The sequence below is a fragment of the Solea solea genome, chromosome 21 (genome assembly GCF_958295425.1).
Source record: "Solea solea chromosome 21, fSolSol10.1, whole genome shotgun sequence".
In the NCBI taxonomy this organism is placed as follows: Eukaryota; Metazoa; Chordata; class Actinopteri; order Pleuronectiformes; family Soleidae; genus Solea; species Solea solea.
In genome coordinates, this window is record NC_081154.1 from 1,379,054 (window position 1) to 1,394,095 (window position 15,042).

General features: G+C 43.6%; 1 long non-coding RNA gene across 6 annotated transcripts in view; it reads right to left on the reverse strand.

Annotated features, from left to right (window-relative positions):
* LOC131448218 (uncharacterized) overlaps positions 1 to 15,042 on the reverse strand; it is an 88,674-nt gene that overhangs the window by 55,968 nt on the left and 17,664 nt on the right. For all 6 annotated transcript variants that reach the window (XR_009234179.1, XR_009234180.1, XR_009234176.1 and 3 more), the window contains 3 exons: positions 4,383 to 4,489; positions 2,854 to 2,956; positions 2,530 to 2,585 (listed from right to left, as the gene is read on the reverse strand). This is a non-coding gene — a long non-coding RNA (uncharacterized LOC131448218). The remainder of the gene's footprint in view (positions 1 to 2,529; positions 2,586 to 2,853; positions 2,957 to 4,382; positions 4,490 to 15,042) is intronic.

Here is a 15,042-nt window from a genome sequence, read left to right on the forward strand (position 1 = left end):
CCGTCGCCTCGACTCGGCAACGCTGTGCTCTCGCCGCGAGATTGACTTTTTTTTGAGGAATTCAATTATGCTGTGAAATGAACAGCCAGTGCTTGTGGAGGGGATGAGACTTAGAGTGAAAGCCATCCATAGCAGAGGGAATGTGTCACATTTCCATGAATACTGAATGGAGTGTGCTACAGGAGGCAGGCTGTCCCTGTCATTGTGATTTGTATCCACACCACCCCCAAACTCTGTGCTGCGACGTGGACTGTAACCTTCTCCCTCACACCTGCTGCACTTCCCTCAAAAACAGATTTCTGGCTCAGCCTCGTCGTCTCCCGGAGAAAAGACTTTGCTGTTTTACATTTTCTGCAAAAGCCTGGGAGAGAAAAAACATCTTTGAATTTAAATGTGCTTCATGCGTGACACGCCAGTATGTGCAAAGAGATCCGTTCTCAAAGTATTTGAGGCAAGATTTTCACCCAGACACGGAGGCGGTGGGCGTGCAGCTTAGTTCAAGACCAGGTCCAACACAAACGCCGCGTTCAGTGAGTTCTGTTTTTAATCGTACGTTTGAGTTACGACAACTTTTACTCTTGCTGATGCTAGGAGCAGCCATTTTAACCACAGTTTGAGTCCAGCTCAACCAAATGTTTAAATTAAATTAAAATCTAGTGTGTTCCAACACTCCAGCACTTTTCCTACAACTTTTCCAGGTGCCCTTTGTGCCTAAACCTAAACTAGAGCAATAACAATAAAATGGTCCTCTCCTAATAATTGATGGCAGGCTGTACACTGAGAGGTTTGACGTTGCTAATCACAGGTCACACTTCTTTATCACAGTTTAAAATTCTTTCAAGTCCAAACAGTCCAAAGTCCTTCAACCTTCTCCATTTTTCTTATTCTTCATCCGATAACTCCGCTTAGGGCTGTACACTGAGAGGTGCAATGCCGCCCCCTACAGCTCGAAGATGGTCCGCACTAGTGTGAACACCCATAGACCACCAAACACACGCCAACCCAAAAGAGAATGGCAATAACCACCCAAGAACCGGCCAACCTCGATCTCTAACAAGAAAACGGTTATCGTCAGCCTATTTCAGCCCCTGATATCCACACCTGCAGACATGCGTCATGTTGAGTCATGTTCTGAAACGTGGTCTACGGTCTACGGTCTACAGAAAACTACACCCTGTTGAACGGGTTACTCGTCTTCAACCCTCTTCACCGTGTCTGTGATCCACCGCCAGCGGATGATATGAGATCATGCAAACAACATGCATCACTGTCACAACATATTAGCAGGAACATTAGCATACATTTAGCCTGTCAGCCATCACAGTGTATGCTCAGGCACAATTAGCCCTCAGTCCTGTTTGCCAGAAATGATGTCAATGTAGTCATGGCAACTATTCTTACACATGGCCCCATGCTCTTCCACAGCAAGAGTAGCAATCAAGTGCTATTTTAGTTTTCCCTGACAAAACATCAGATCAGGTCTTTTTAAAGCAAAGAGAGGAGAAAGCTCCATTAACAGCTGACCAGGACCAGGAGGAATAATGAGGCAGAAGTCGTGATCGTTCATGTGTGCAGAGTGAAACACGTGAGCACATCTTGCTCATTCACTCATGTACGTATAGAAAAACATCCCAACAGGAGCTCACGAGGACGCACTCGCCGCTGCGTGAGCTGAATATTCAGTGAATCACTCAGGAACGATGACACATGATTTTGATGGAGATGAATGCGCACGACGCCTGTAACCTCCCCTCCGCCACTTCAGAGAGCTGACCGTGCTGTTGGGGGTAACGGGAGAAGGTGGAGCCATATTTCGCTGATGGACGTCCTTTGATGGAAATGGAGAAACGTGATAGGCTGAAAAACAGCGTGAGAACACAAAAAAGAGCCGCGGTGCAGAAAACGAAAAAAAGCGGAGTTTCAGGGGCTGCTGCTGCTGCTGCTGCTGCTGCTGCTGCTGCACCGTATATATGCAACTGCATCAGCAGCTCAATGCTGTAACCTCCCGGGAGGAGAGAAGGAGAGTAATTGTGACATAGCTCTTTGGCTGGGAATTGCTACTCGGTGCAGTTCAGCCCTGCAATCACAAAGCTCCGGGTTGAATAGTCAACGTGGTCAATTTCAGTCAATTCACTCGGTTTAGATGATAAATGGAAACGAGCGACTGCAACACAGCTGAGTGATGATGATGCAGGCGATGATTTCACATAAAGCTGCGGTAGGCAACATTTTACTGTCGTTATTGATCAGTGATTCCACAGTGATCTTTCAGCACCATGGAAATCAGGGGCTCTGAGAGGGGAAGTGAACTTGTGCGATTCCTCGAGTCTTTGTTTACAGAGAGCCCGCTCTGTGACGACACGCCGACCAATCACACGACAGCTCAGAGGCGCGAGCGAGTGAGAGAGAGAGAGAGAGAGAGAGAGAGAGAGAGAGAGAGAGAGAGAGAGAGAGAGTGAGAGAGAGTGAGAGAGAGAGAGAGAGAGAGAGAGAGAGAGAGAGAGAGAGAGAGAGAGAGAGAGAGATTACCTTGTGTCCGTCTGGGTAACGGGAGCGTGAGCCTCGAGTGATTCCCCACAAATTCCCTGGTGGGCAGAAAAGGTACAACAGGTTATTAAAAGTGTAAATATAATGAACTCACAATTCAGTATGACATCCAAAATCAGACTGAGGATGAAATGATGTCTTTGTTTGAGTAAAATCAGTCCGTCAAAAAACACTCGGACATTTGAAAAACTATTGAGAAAATGTCACTGGGTAAAGTGGCCATGTGAAAATATCTACTGAATGTAATGGTTTTTATTTAAACAGCACTTTTCAAGTCTTAATAACACTCAAAGCTGCTTAACGTACATATATCATAGCCATTCACACGCTGCAGCGCAGCCATCAGAGGCCAGGGGGCGTAGACGAGCGGGAACCATTACTGCAGCTACTTCCTGTCGCCACCATCATTCTGGATGGAAAAGTGGAAAAAAATAGATGTACATGAACATCACAGAAAGAAACACCAGCAACAGGAAGTAAGAAGAGAAAACAAAATCAATACCAAAATAAAACCGGAAGCTACAAATAAATAATAATAATATTTAAAATAATTTCCATCTTTAAATAACAGTAAAATATTAATCATCAACTATCTTCTTCTTCAGTGTTCCATATATTTGATTTGATCCACCACTATAGGACTTCACAGGACGTTGCCCCCTAGTGGCTGGGTTAAATTAGTGGACCTGCTGTAACAGGTGTCTTCACGTGAGTTGACCCCTCACATTTCACACATTCATCTGCATGTATTCATAACTGCTCACGGTTGACAGAACACTTCATTACGAGCTCGGTGGAGCGTGAAGAGCGAGAGAAGAACATTTGTGTATCGTTCAGAGCTGCGATAAAAAGGTTTGTGTCACCATTTTAATTTCTGATATTCAGGATTCCCTTTATTAGCGTTTAATGACTTTTTTTTTCTAACCATCCAGCTGCAGCTTCACAGTCCGTGGACTTTAAATAGTCTATAAAAATAAAGCCATTTTAATTAAACAGTGGACAACATTATCGCAATTTATGTATGTAATGCGGTGTGTGTTTGATGAGCGCTCCGCCTCTAATATTCATAACAGAGCATTTATAATCTCCCTCAGTTTGTCTGCTTGTTTTATGGGAGCTATAGTTTCATCTGAATAAAACCCAGTTAGTGAAAAGAATGTCATCGTTAAAGTGTGTCGCCTCCGTCGCCTCCGTCGCCTCCGTCGCCTCAACTGAGACGTGTCACAGAGGAATTCTCCAAACCTGGATTCATCAAGTTTAAGCTATGGATGTACAGCATAGAGCTAACCCCACACACACACACACACACACACACACACCTCAACACTCTGAAAATAGATTTGCTTTGTAAGATTTCTGCCAAATTTTAGATCAATATCACTGAGTCTGGATTAGTTTAGCCTAGCTTAGCAAGACATAAAATGACAAGAAAACGCTCCTTAAAGTTCCAAATAAAACCTTCAAAAACACACTTGTTGTCATATTTTATCGTTACTATTGTTAAGTATAACAAAACGTGTAGCTAGCTGTAGCTATAGCTGTGTTTAGCTGTAAAAAAGCTTGGTCAGTTTTAGCATATGACAAAATCTGTCTGTTTTGCAAATGTTTTGCCTTTAAAATTTAAAAAAATATGCTCTTTTGATGTTAGTTATTAATATAAATTGTTAAAATAGTTAGCATGTAACTGCTATTAGCTTATAGGAGGCCAGTGAAAACAACTTCAATGCTAGTTTGGGCTGTAGTGTAGTGTTAGCCTAACTATTGCTAATTGTAGTATCATGACAGTATTATGTATATACTTGTACTGGCGTGGGTCAGGGTCAGTACACACTCACCAGCCACTTTATTGGCGACGCTTCAACTGCTCGGTTACGTCAGCCAGTCACGTGGAAGCCTTATGGACGGATGACTGCTTTGTTTTCTCTCCTGTTTTACAGCTGCACTGTAAAAAAAAGAAAAGAATACATTGTTGTTGAATAATGAGCCCATAAATAATCTTAAATTTGACCTTAGTCCCTCCTTCTCTTCTCTCTCACAATCCAAGACCAACGTCATTTGTCCCCCTTGTTACGCCACCTCTTATGAGGACAATAGAGAAGGCCACGTAAGGCCGAGCTGTGTCAGGCCCTCAAAGCCTGCTGGAGTTGGGAAATATCCTGTGAAACACAGAGAGTCGGTCTCTCCACAGCTTGAGCAACCACCGTGTGAGGTAAGACAAGACCTACATCCTGCAACTCACTGATGTAATGAGATTTGTAGTAAATACTAACCACGGAGTAACAGTCACAGTCGGTGTTCATGTAGCTCTCATGGATAAACACTTGTGTAATTAGCTTCACAAAGAGCTAAACCACATTTAAAGGAAGAGCTTGGTTTTTTTTTTTTAGATATGTGCTTGTATAAGGGTTCTGATACATAATTAGCACTGCTTATCTGAACTCAGGACTTCCAAGCTCATAAGGAACGCCCCCCGAACTTCAGTTTCTAACTCGGAAACTTGTGCATTCCAGTTGTAGTCGGAAGTCGGAATTTCAGACGTGTTTGCAATATCTTAATGTTTGCCACTTTGTTTCGTCATTAGCGTCCGTTAGCTCTCAGGGCCACAGGAGCTGCCATGTTTGGTTAGGTTATGACACTGAGGTTATCTGAACACAGGAGTCATAATGTCAAATCACTGATTTTATCAAGTTTGGTGCAAACTTTAGTTTCCAGTCTGAAAGGGGAACATATTGTTAAAACATTATAGATTGAATAATCCGGTTTTCGTCATGTCCCCGCTGGCAGCCGTGGTGTGAGTGAGGGCGAGAATCCCAGGACTGGTGACTACATAATAAGGTAAAGACACACTTAAAAAAAGCTGCATTATAAACAGCTGTGTGTAAAAAACAAATGAGATTAAGCTTCAATAAACACAGCAGAGCAAGTGTTTACTGCACGTATATTCAGCTCACTGTAAATAAATAGGATTCTGTGCCACGACTGATCTTCTCCCTCTGAGACTGAGCAGGTGTTTACTCAGCGCAGTGTTTACTGTCTGCCATGACCCACACACACACGCACACACGCACACGCACGCACACACACACATGCACACACACACGCGCACACACACACGCACACGCACGCACACACACACACGTCCCTGCACTGGGATCAGGACAGAGAGTCTAGATATTGGTAAGAATGTCACAGGGAAGTGGTGAGTGATTCCATGTCTGTGTGAAAATCCATTAATCACAAATTTGCCCTGATCAGAATGAGAGGTCAGAGAAAAGTACCCCTCCTCCCCCTGCCCCACATCTTCCTCCAGGTCACGCTGTTTTTGCTCCTTCACATTGAGCCATTCTCCCATTATTTGCCCTCTCTCCTCAGTTTGCTCTTCTTATCTCTCTGCGTTTCTCTGCACTCACAGTGTGAGTGTCTGTCGTCTGGAGCGACGCCAGTACAAACAGCTCGGGCAAACCTGCTTTCAGACCAATGTCCATAAGCTGCCTCCTCACATGAGTGTGTGTGTGTGTGTGTGTGTGCGTGTGTGTGTGTGTGTGTGTGTGCGTGATGCACTCACATCACATGACAAAGTCCCAGAGTGCCACGTTCACACACACACACACACACAAATCCTCACGTTTATTCAAAAAATATATTTAAAAAATAAAATGCTCCCTGAATCTGACCGAGCGAAGAGGGAGAACTGCAGAAGTCAGCAACTGGCGGCTCGTGGACCAAAACTGGCCCGCCAGCATTCATATCCGGCCCAGTAGATGAATTTTAAAAATGTAAGAATCTGTCCTCCTCCACACGTCGTAGGGCAAAAGGTCAATTTAGAGTGTCCAAAACTGTTTATTATATGTGGTGCAGAATTCAGAGCCTTATATTTTGAAAATATTACTGGGTTACGTTTTGGCCCAGTATTTAATATAAAATAAAATAAAAAAAAAAACGATAATGACTGTGTGTGTTTGTGTCTCGTATAAAACCACATCACGGCCGTTACTATGACGACCCCGCCCACATTGAGGAGGAGCTATAGTAACGATGTGAGTGATACCAAGCAGAGGAGAGTCAAGTAGTGCTAGAACTGAACTAAATAACTTCTACAAAGAACACTGAACATTACACTGAATTGACTTCCAAAATACAAACAATATTCTGTATTTTACAGGAATCAGAAACACTTCCTGTCCCTCACGCAGCTTCTTTTTCCCTCTCTGTTGGATTATTTTGTTGTTGTGTACCATCCTCTGCCATCGTGCCAGGATTAATCAGCTGTATATTTGGTAATTGCTTTCTCATTAGCTGTTCGACACAGCGCTGAGGTGAGGAGACAACAGTATCAGCAGCAGCAGCAGCATCAGCAGCATCAGCAGCAGCAGCAGCAGCATCAGTAGCAGCATCAGCAGCAGCAGCACATTAAGAGGATAAACCCTGAGAGCAATAATCCTACATTTATTAGATTGTGATGATGACGGTGACAGGATACAGGATTTCTGATTGTGAAACTGACTCTAAACATTAAAGCTAAGCTAACAGTAAGTAAGTTATTGTTGCTTTTCTATCATTTTAAACTTCCTCTTTTTCTCTGTAAACTCTTCAGACCAGATCAACACCATGTGATTGGCTGATGAGATATTAGTGTAACAAGCAGTTCAGCAGGTTTATCACAATAAAGAGAGCGGCTAAACGGAGTATTTTTGGATTCTCATTTAAAGCTCCGATGTTGGCACGCTCATCTTCCTCTGGTGATTATTCCTCCTCTCGTTCAGCCTGTTCCCTCTATTGTGGAGATAATGACAGAAATACATGCGAGTACTAATCACACACAGCAATCTGCATCTGTGCTCCTGAACAAGACAGATTGCTGTTGTTAAGGACGTCGCTGCTAAATCTGCTAAAACAAGGAAAAACAAGAAAAAACAAACACCTCCAGCAAAAGTGAGTCATCATCACGTGGAACTTTGTGACTCGAGAGAGAGAAGAAGAGCGTGAGAGAGGAAGGAAAACGAAGCATCGCGTCGTCAACCCACATGATTTCAATGATCATCTTTCATTTAAGGGAAAAACGACAGTTTTCTTTTCGACTTGTGGAGAAGAAGATTTAGTTTGACACAAGCCACGAGCTGCATGAGGACACTTTCACCTCTCACAGTAACCAAAACAAGAAGACCTGGTTTCATGGCCCAGTAAGACCGGGTCCTGCTACTTATTCCCTGATTCAATGTTAGTTTCCAAGGTTTACCGTGAAAAATGGGGCAGCCTGTGGCCAAGTGGAAGGGAACCGGTCTTGTAACCAGAGGGGTGTCGGTTTGGGTTGGGGAACCCCTGAGCAAGGTACCTAATACCCTGGCACCCAATGTAATCCTAGTGTCGGTCCCTATCCCGAAGAAATGGGGCGGTTACTTCTGGAAGGTAGTCCGGTGTAAAAACCCTCGCAGTGGTGACCCGTAGAGAGGAGGAAAACAGAATGGGCTAGCCCATAGCTAAGTAGAAAGGGAATCTGGCTTGTCACTGGAAGGTTGCTGGTTAGAGTTCTCACCAGGTCAAGAGCTGGGGTACCTCCTGAGCAAGGTACTCAAATCCCCAATGCTCTTTGTTAACTGGACATTGTAAAATTGACCCCCTGCCACGCAAGACTACATCCAGTGTACTTCTAGTTCAGGTCCCAATCCCAGACAAATGGGTGGGGTGCGTGAGGAAAAAAACCCCTGACAAGTTGGAAGTGGGAAGGGAACTAGGCTTGTGACTGGAAGGTTGACGGTTAGAGTCTCTGTAAAAGTCTCTGCCACGTCCTCCATTTTGGTGACCCCCAAAAACTAAAGCAGAGAACTTATTGTTAAGAATTGAAGCTAATGTTGTCAGACAATCATGACACAGGAAGTATTTCTGTCTTTAGGATAATATCGTGATGTCATTTTAACTCACTGTTCAGTGGCTCTCAGGTCATGTGACTGTGACCATAGATACATTAAGTGTGATAGCATAGCTCAGAGTCACATGAGACTATTGTGGTTCAGTCTCACATGACTTTGATTTGATGACTTTCAGCCGATACAGTATCAATATAATAATCTAAGGCTTCGATAAATCACATCGTAATATTTTGAACCCAGATCTGCAGCTGGTTCAAGGCTGGACCGTCCTGACAAGCACACGGGACAGTTGTCAGGACAGTGAGCGGCTTACGCAACAGCAGCTCTTTGATTAGCATCAAATGCTCATTCACAATCACACCTTGTGTTTGTGAAGCCATGTGTTCATGATTGGAGCCCATGGATCGTGACTCTGTGTGTGTGTGTGTGTGTGGAGGACTTGACGAGGGACTCGTCCTCCTCGGCTGAACGGAGCTGAGTGACCACAACTCAGCACTGTTCTGCCGTCGTTGCTGATCTGAGCTTTCCTGTTATCCATTTTCACCTTAGAAATAAAAAACTATGGCGAGAGAGAGAGAGAGAGAGGGTCGATAATGTTTTTCTAGTGGGAGTGGGAGTCTGTGATGGGAGCGGTTTGTATTTCACCGGGCCAGACTGGGCTGAAACTCCAGCCCGGACCTTCAGTCTCTGTGGGAATGAGGCTGAATACTCTCTATTCACGGCAGCTGTCTCTGCTCCTTCTTTTCCCGGGAACACATTCACTTTCTGTTGCCTGCGGCTGATCTGACAACCGGCTGCAGACCAATCCAAACCGATGTCTGCGCTCCGAAGAACTCGCAGGGAATTCCTGCCCTAAAGTCGGAAAAACTCTGGAAGGGTCCAAGTTGAAAGGGAAGTCTTTAATTTACGATTGAGCACAAACACGAGAGACTGAGAAGAAACGTTTCAATTTAATTCAAACTTTATTTGCTTGATAAAGGCCAGCGTGACTTTGTTCTTGCTTTAAAGGACGAGTTTGGAACATTTGGAGGATTTTATTGGCAAAATTGAATATACTATGTTTGTACTTTCGGCACTTTTCCATAATACTGTTCTAACACTACTCGACTCGGCTCGGTTCTGCTCGGTTTATTTGCTTTTCCATTAGTGACAGTACCTGATACCTGGTGCTTTCTTTGGTACCTGCTCTGGTGAGGTTCCACTCATCAGTCAGAGAGCATCGTCACTGGAAGAGTCTTCTACCCCTTTATCCTCCCCATGAGGGTCACTAGCAACAATCACAGCTGACATAGGGGCAAAGGCGGGGGACACCCTGGACATGTCACCAGTCCAGTCCAACACAGGGACAACCATCCACTCTCACACCTATGGTCAATTTAGACCTAATCCCCATATTGCATGTTTTTGGACTGTAGCAGGAAGTCGGAGAACCCGGAGAAAGCCCACGCACACACGGGGAGAACATGCACTCCATGTGACCCCTGTCCATCAGTTAAAAAGACTTAAAAATCTCTGAAAACGTGCGTTAATCTCCAACATTTAGCAAAGGAAATGTTAAAAATCTCAATGAGTCTGTGCTCCGGTCATGCAGGAAGTACTGAACTGGACTGAACTGGACTGAACTGGACTGAACTGAACCCACTAATATAAAAACTCTTAATCTGAGCAGCAAAAACAACTCTGATTACTTTACTTTCTCCTCACTGTAGAGCTCTACAGGTTCACCCAGGGAATATCACAGGAAAATCAAGGGTGAGGTATAAGACACAGTGTCTGTGTGTGTGTGTGTGTGTGAGACAGTGTCTCCCTCCTGAGTCCCTGTGTAGTTTCCAGCCTGTGCTCGGTTTCACTCTATTTCAGAGTTGGCTAATTAATCATGCATTATTGAGAGACAGAACAGAGTGTAATAGCCTTCACTGCAGTCTTAGCACAATAAAGAAGCAGATCTTAATGACTGCCGTGTGTGTGTGTGTGTGTGTGTGTGTGTGTGTGTGTGTGTGTGTGTGTGGGATACTCAAGGTCAAGCAGGCAACTTCTCTCTGAGTGTGTTTGATTTTCCTGTTCATTTATTTTACGAGTTTTCCCAAACTCCATTTAGATTTGGCAACATTTACACTACAACACAACTCTATGTGCATGTGTGTGTGTTTCAGGTATTACTCATGTTGTGAGGACCTACATTTGTTTACACAGTCACATGACGGGGACCTGTCTTCTTTATGGGGACAGAAATCAAGTCCCCATAATGTAAATTATTCCATTAGAAGGTAAAGACATGTAGATGGTTAGGATGAGGTTAGGTTAAGGTTAGGCTTAGGCCAGTAGTAGTTATGGTTAAGGTTAGGCTTAGGCCAGTAGTAGTTATGGTTAAGGTTAGTGTAAAGGCCCATTTATACTCAAAAAAACGGAGCTGGATGGAGCCTTTCGTCCGTACTTTGCGTTCATTTCGTCCGTTATTGTGCGCCTCTCAGGAGAGATTACGATGATGGATGAAACGGAGCGAGCACTACCACCAGAAATGGGGGGGGGGCAGTGTAGAGTAGACCAGGAGGCAGCATGTTTAATTCGAGGGCTTGTCCGTTGTCAAAAGTCGTGGCAGACATACAGAAATATCGAAAAGGGAATGTCTTTCATTCCACCGCCATAAGATCCGCTTGTGTTTCAGTGTATTTCGGATAAAGCACAAGAAAATAACCCTTTCAAAGGTCGTTCAACAGCACTCTGCACTGCCCTCTAGAGGAAATACTGCGTAACATCAACACCATGGACATAAAACGGACAAAAATTGAGAGCAAATGGGAGCTCAAGTCTCCAAGAAATGAATGTAAGTCAATGTGATGTCCTGTGATGTCATGGGAACGAGACCAACGTGTATGCATGCTTGTATTGGTTACATCTGCAGGACCTTCTCAGGACCAGTAGTCCACGTGGAGACCAAAATCTGGTCCTAATGAGGCAGAACCTCGTTTCTAAGGGAAGTGGTTAAGTTTAGGGCTAAGATTTGAATTGTGGCTTGGTTAAAGTTAGGGTTGGAATCCCAAGAATTGGCCCTGGTGTCTTCCTTCTAGAGTTGGGTAAGGTGCGATCACTGGTTATGGTTATGGTTAAGGACATCGCTATCATTTTAAAATCCTCCTCTGTGTCACGTGATATCACAAGCTCAGTTTCAACCTCCTGCTCTTCTCACGGCTCGTTTCTCCCTCTCTTACGCACATGTAAATTCTTTTTGCATTTCTAAATGTGAGGCCAGCAGAGTATTTACAGAGATGTTGTCACCTGACCTGAGGAGCTCACTGAGGTCACATGGCTCACGTCCTGCTCAGCTTTGGATAATCTGAGTTCAGGAGCCACGAGAGAGAGAGAGAGAGAGAGAGAGAGAGAGAGAGAAGCACCTCAGCTTATCGTCAGGTCAGGCTCTGGTTACATGAGAGTTCCAGTGTTTCTGCCCCCGACTGCTCCTCATCACAGGAAGTGGTCAAACAGATCACTGACAGAGGGAGTGACCCAGAAAACTGGCAAATAAACACGTCTCAGTGTTTGACACAGTGAGAGCTCGAGTGTGAAACCTAACGTGTTTGTTTCAAATCTATAGGAAATTGGACGTTGTTGAGTTTGTTAAAGATTCTTCAGTTCTGGTTCCAACGCATGGTTGGTCTCAGTTTTTCATTGAGACAACGATGTCAACAGATTAGCCACACTGTTGACACACTGCTCCAATGAGACGCGCTCTTTTTGTGGATTAAACTACATTTTTCAAAGTCAAAAAGTCAAAAGCATTTCACAGAAAAATGTGCTTTCAAAAAAACACCATTTCAAAGTAAAATCACTGTAAAGTTAGGTACAAAATTTGACTCGAGGTTGTTGTTCTGTATTCTGATAGAGGGGGGGGGGGGATCCTGACGACCGCGTCCTCTCGGCTTACAACACGAGACACCGACGTCCGCCGACTGCTGACGTACTAAACATCCACCGGCCGTTTGAGATTCTTACAAGACTGTAAATGACATTTTACAAGGACTTGAGCAATAAAGCCGTTCAAGTCAGAGGCCTGACTGGTAATCGTTGGTGCCGAGCTGTGGGCAACACTTCAGACATTAATGAGAATATGATTGATCACATGGGGGGGTAATTGAAATTGATTAATCATTTGAGAGTTGGAACTTAATCTCTCCAGTCTGCAGGAGTTATAGAGGTTATGAGGAGACGGCACAGCGGTCAGAGTTGCCATTAATGTGCATGACGAAGGCGGCAAACTGTGCTCAATACTGTCAAGAGACAGAGACCCAACAGACCCAACAGACCCAAGAGACCCCAGAGACCCCAGAGACCCCAGAGACCCGGTCCTCCTTACGGCTAATTTCAAATCACCCAGAAGATTGATGAGGTATTTGTGTGGGACCAAATATCATAAGCCTATTAAACCAGACTTATAGCAAACTGCAATGAATTGTTGTCTTTAACACGGATAATCAACTTATACTTACATTTGTGTGGGATAATCTGTAAGATAATGCTAGCCAAAGGCCGTTTGCAGCTGACTAATGAAGCTAGCTTCAGCTAGAAGAGCTGGCTAATGAGCAAACTGCATTGTGAGCTAATAAATAAATAAACACCAGATCAATTTAGTCTTAACTTTTTAACATTATATTACACGGATAATCAACTTGTGCTGACATTTGTGTGGGATAATGTTGTTTTAGCCGCAGCTGGGGTTTTTCAATCAAATGTTGTAGCTTAATCTGTTAGCTACACAGGCTACACAGGGAAACATACACGTTTTAATGACAATACTTTCAGGACCTATGGCCTAAATAAAGCATTATTCTTAACCAGTTAATGTCTAAACTTAAACCTTAACAAATTCAAATCTTAGTTCTAAACTCAGAAATGGGATTCTGCATCATTAGGACCAGGTTCTGGTCTCCATGAGGATTACTAGTCCTTACAAAGTCAGTGTTAATGACAGGAATGGTGTCAAAGAAGCGCACAGTCCAAAACCCCGAAAAACATTGTAAAAATGTGGGGCCCAGTCAAAATTTCCACCAAAAAGTCAAAATGTCCTCATAAAGATATAAATACAAGCGCGCGCACACACACACACACACACCACATCTGGATGATCTGGCTTAGGCAACGCAGTCTGACAGGAAGTGGATTAAAGACCCTTTTGGCCTGATGAGGACACAAGTCCACAGAGAAAATATAATATCTGCACATCCGCAGACTGAACGGAGACATGAGACATGGAGTCACCGCAGGAAAACACAACTCAGTGGAGCAGCTGTTGTAGAACCAGAACACACACGCAGCTGCCGTTAGCTCCACTTTCACAACACCGAGCGATGGCACGCTGTCGCCATATGTTGTGTGAAGAGTAAAGAAGACAGTGCTGCTCAGTGTCCTCTCGGATTGTTTGAGCATCCATTTGCATTTTAGTGTTGCTGTGTTGTCTGGAGCTCGGTCTCCTGGCACAGCTCAAATAAAGCATGTGAAAGCTCTCAGGCTTATGGGCCTTCTGTCGCTCACATATTACACCAGCGCACCAAAGTCCACTTTTTAAGATCATTGCTCCGCTCTCGCCTACATGAAGCCAAATACTGGGATGGAGAACGAGATAGCGAGATAAAACATGAAATAAACAGAAGCATTTGCACTTCTTTAAAAGTAAAGATTAGCAAAAAATATAATATAAAAATAAAAATATATAATATAATAAACTGAGGACATTTGCACGCTGTGGAAGCAGTAGACACAAAATGGTCGCCTTCAAACAGCAAGGCCCTTACAAACAAACTGAATGATTTTGATTTTAAAGCAACTATACATTGATTTTGAAGTATATTTAAATGTTGCAGTTTTGGAGGACATTCTGTCCGTCCACCTCAGTATGTCCACTGTGTGGACGCCTGGACACTATTTGAGTTCACACCAGTGTTTACAGTCAAATGAACATAAAACGTTTTTAACGTCATGTTAAAGGCGTTTAAATAGCCAAACTGGGTTATGTGGTTAGCATGAAAGCTAGTAAAACTAAAGCAAACTGAAATTGTATATGAATAATTTCCAGCTAATCTTTTAGCTAATGTTACAACCAAACTAATGAATCCAGCTAGAAGACTGAAAACTCTGAGCTCCAACACACTTGCTTAACTTAACTTAACTTAACTTAACTTAACTTAACTTAACTAAACTAAGTTATTAGCAGATGATATAGATTAGCATGCAACACAGGCAGGTGTGTTCAATTTATGCCAATGAATCCTCCTAAATGATCTACATGGACTTTGAAATCAGACTCAGAGGAGCTGGTATGGAGTGCTTTACTTATTCATACACTCGTCTTTGTTTGTCGTCATATCCCTGCAGCGTGTTCCTGAAAAAGAAAGGATTCCCTCCCCATGTCACGCTAACGTCCCACTTTCATAAAAACCTTCCACCTCCAGCTTCAGCTTTCATCTCAATGAGGTCTGTTGTTTTTTTTCTTTCCGGCTCGGGTTACAAGGCCAGGGAACAACATTGAAAACATTTTTTTGAAAATATAATACTGTGCCTTTGTCGTGCTAATTTCAACAAATGTCATTTTAATGCAGTATGCCGCTGTCCCCGTTTAAAAAGAAAATAAAAATCC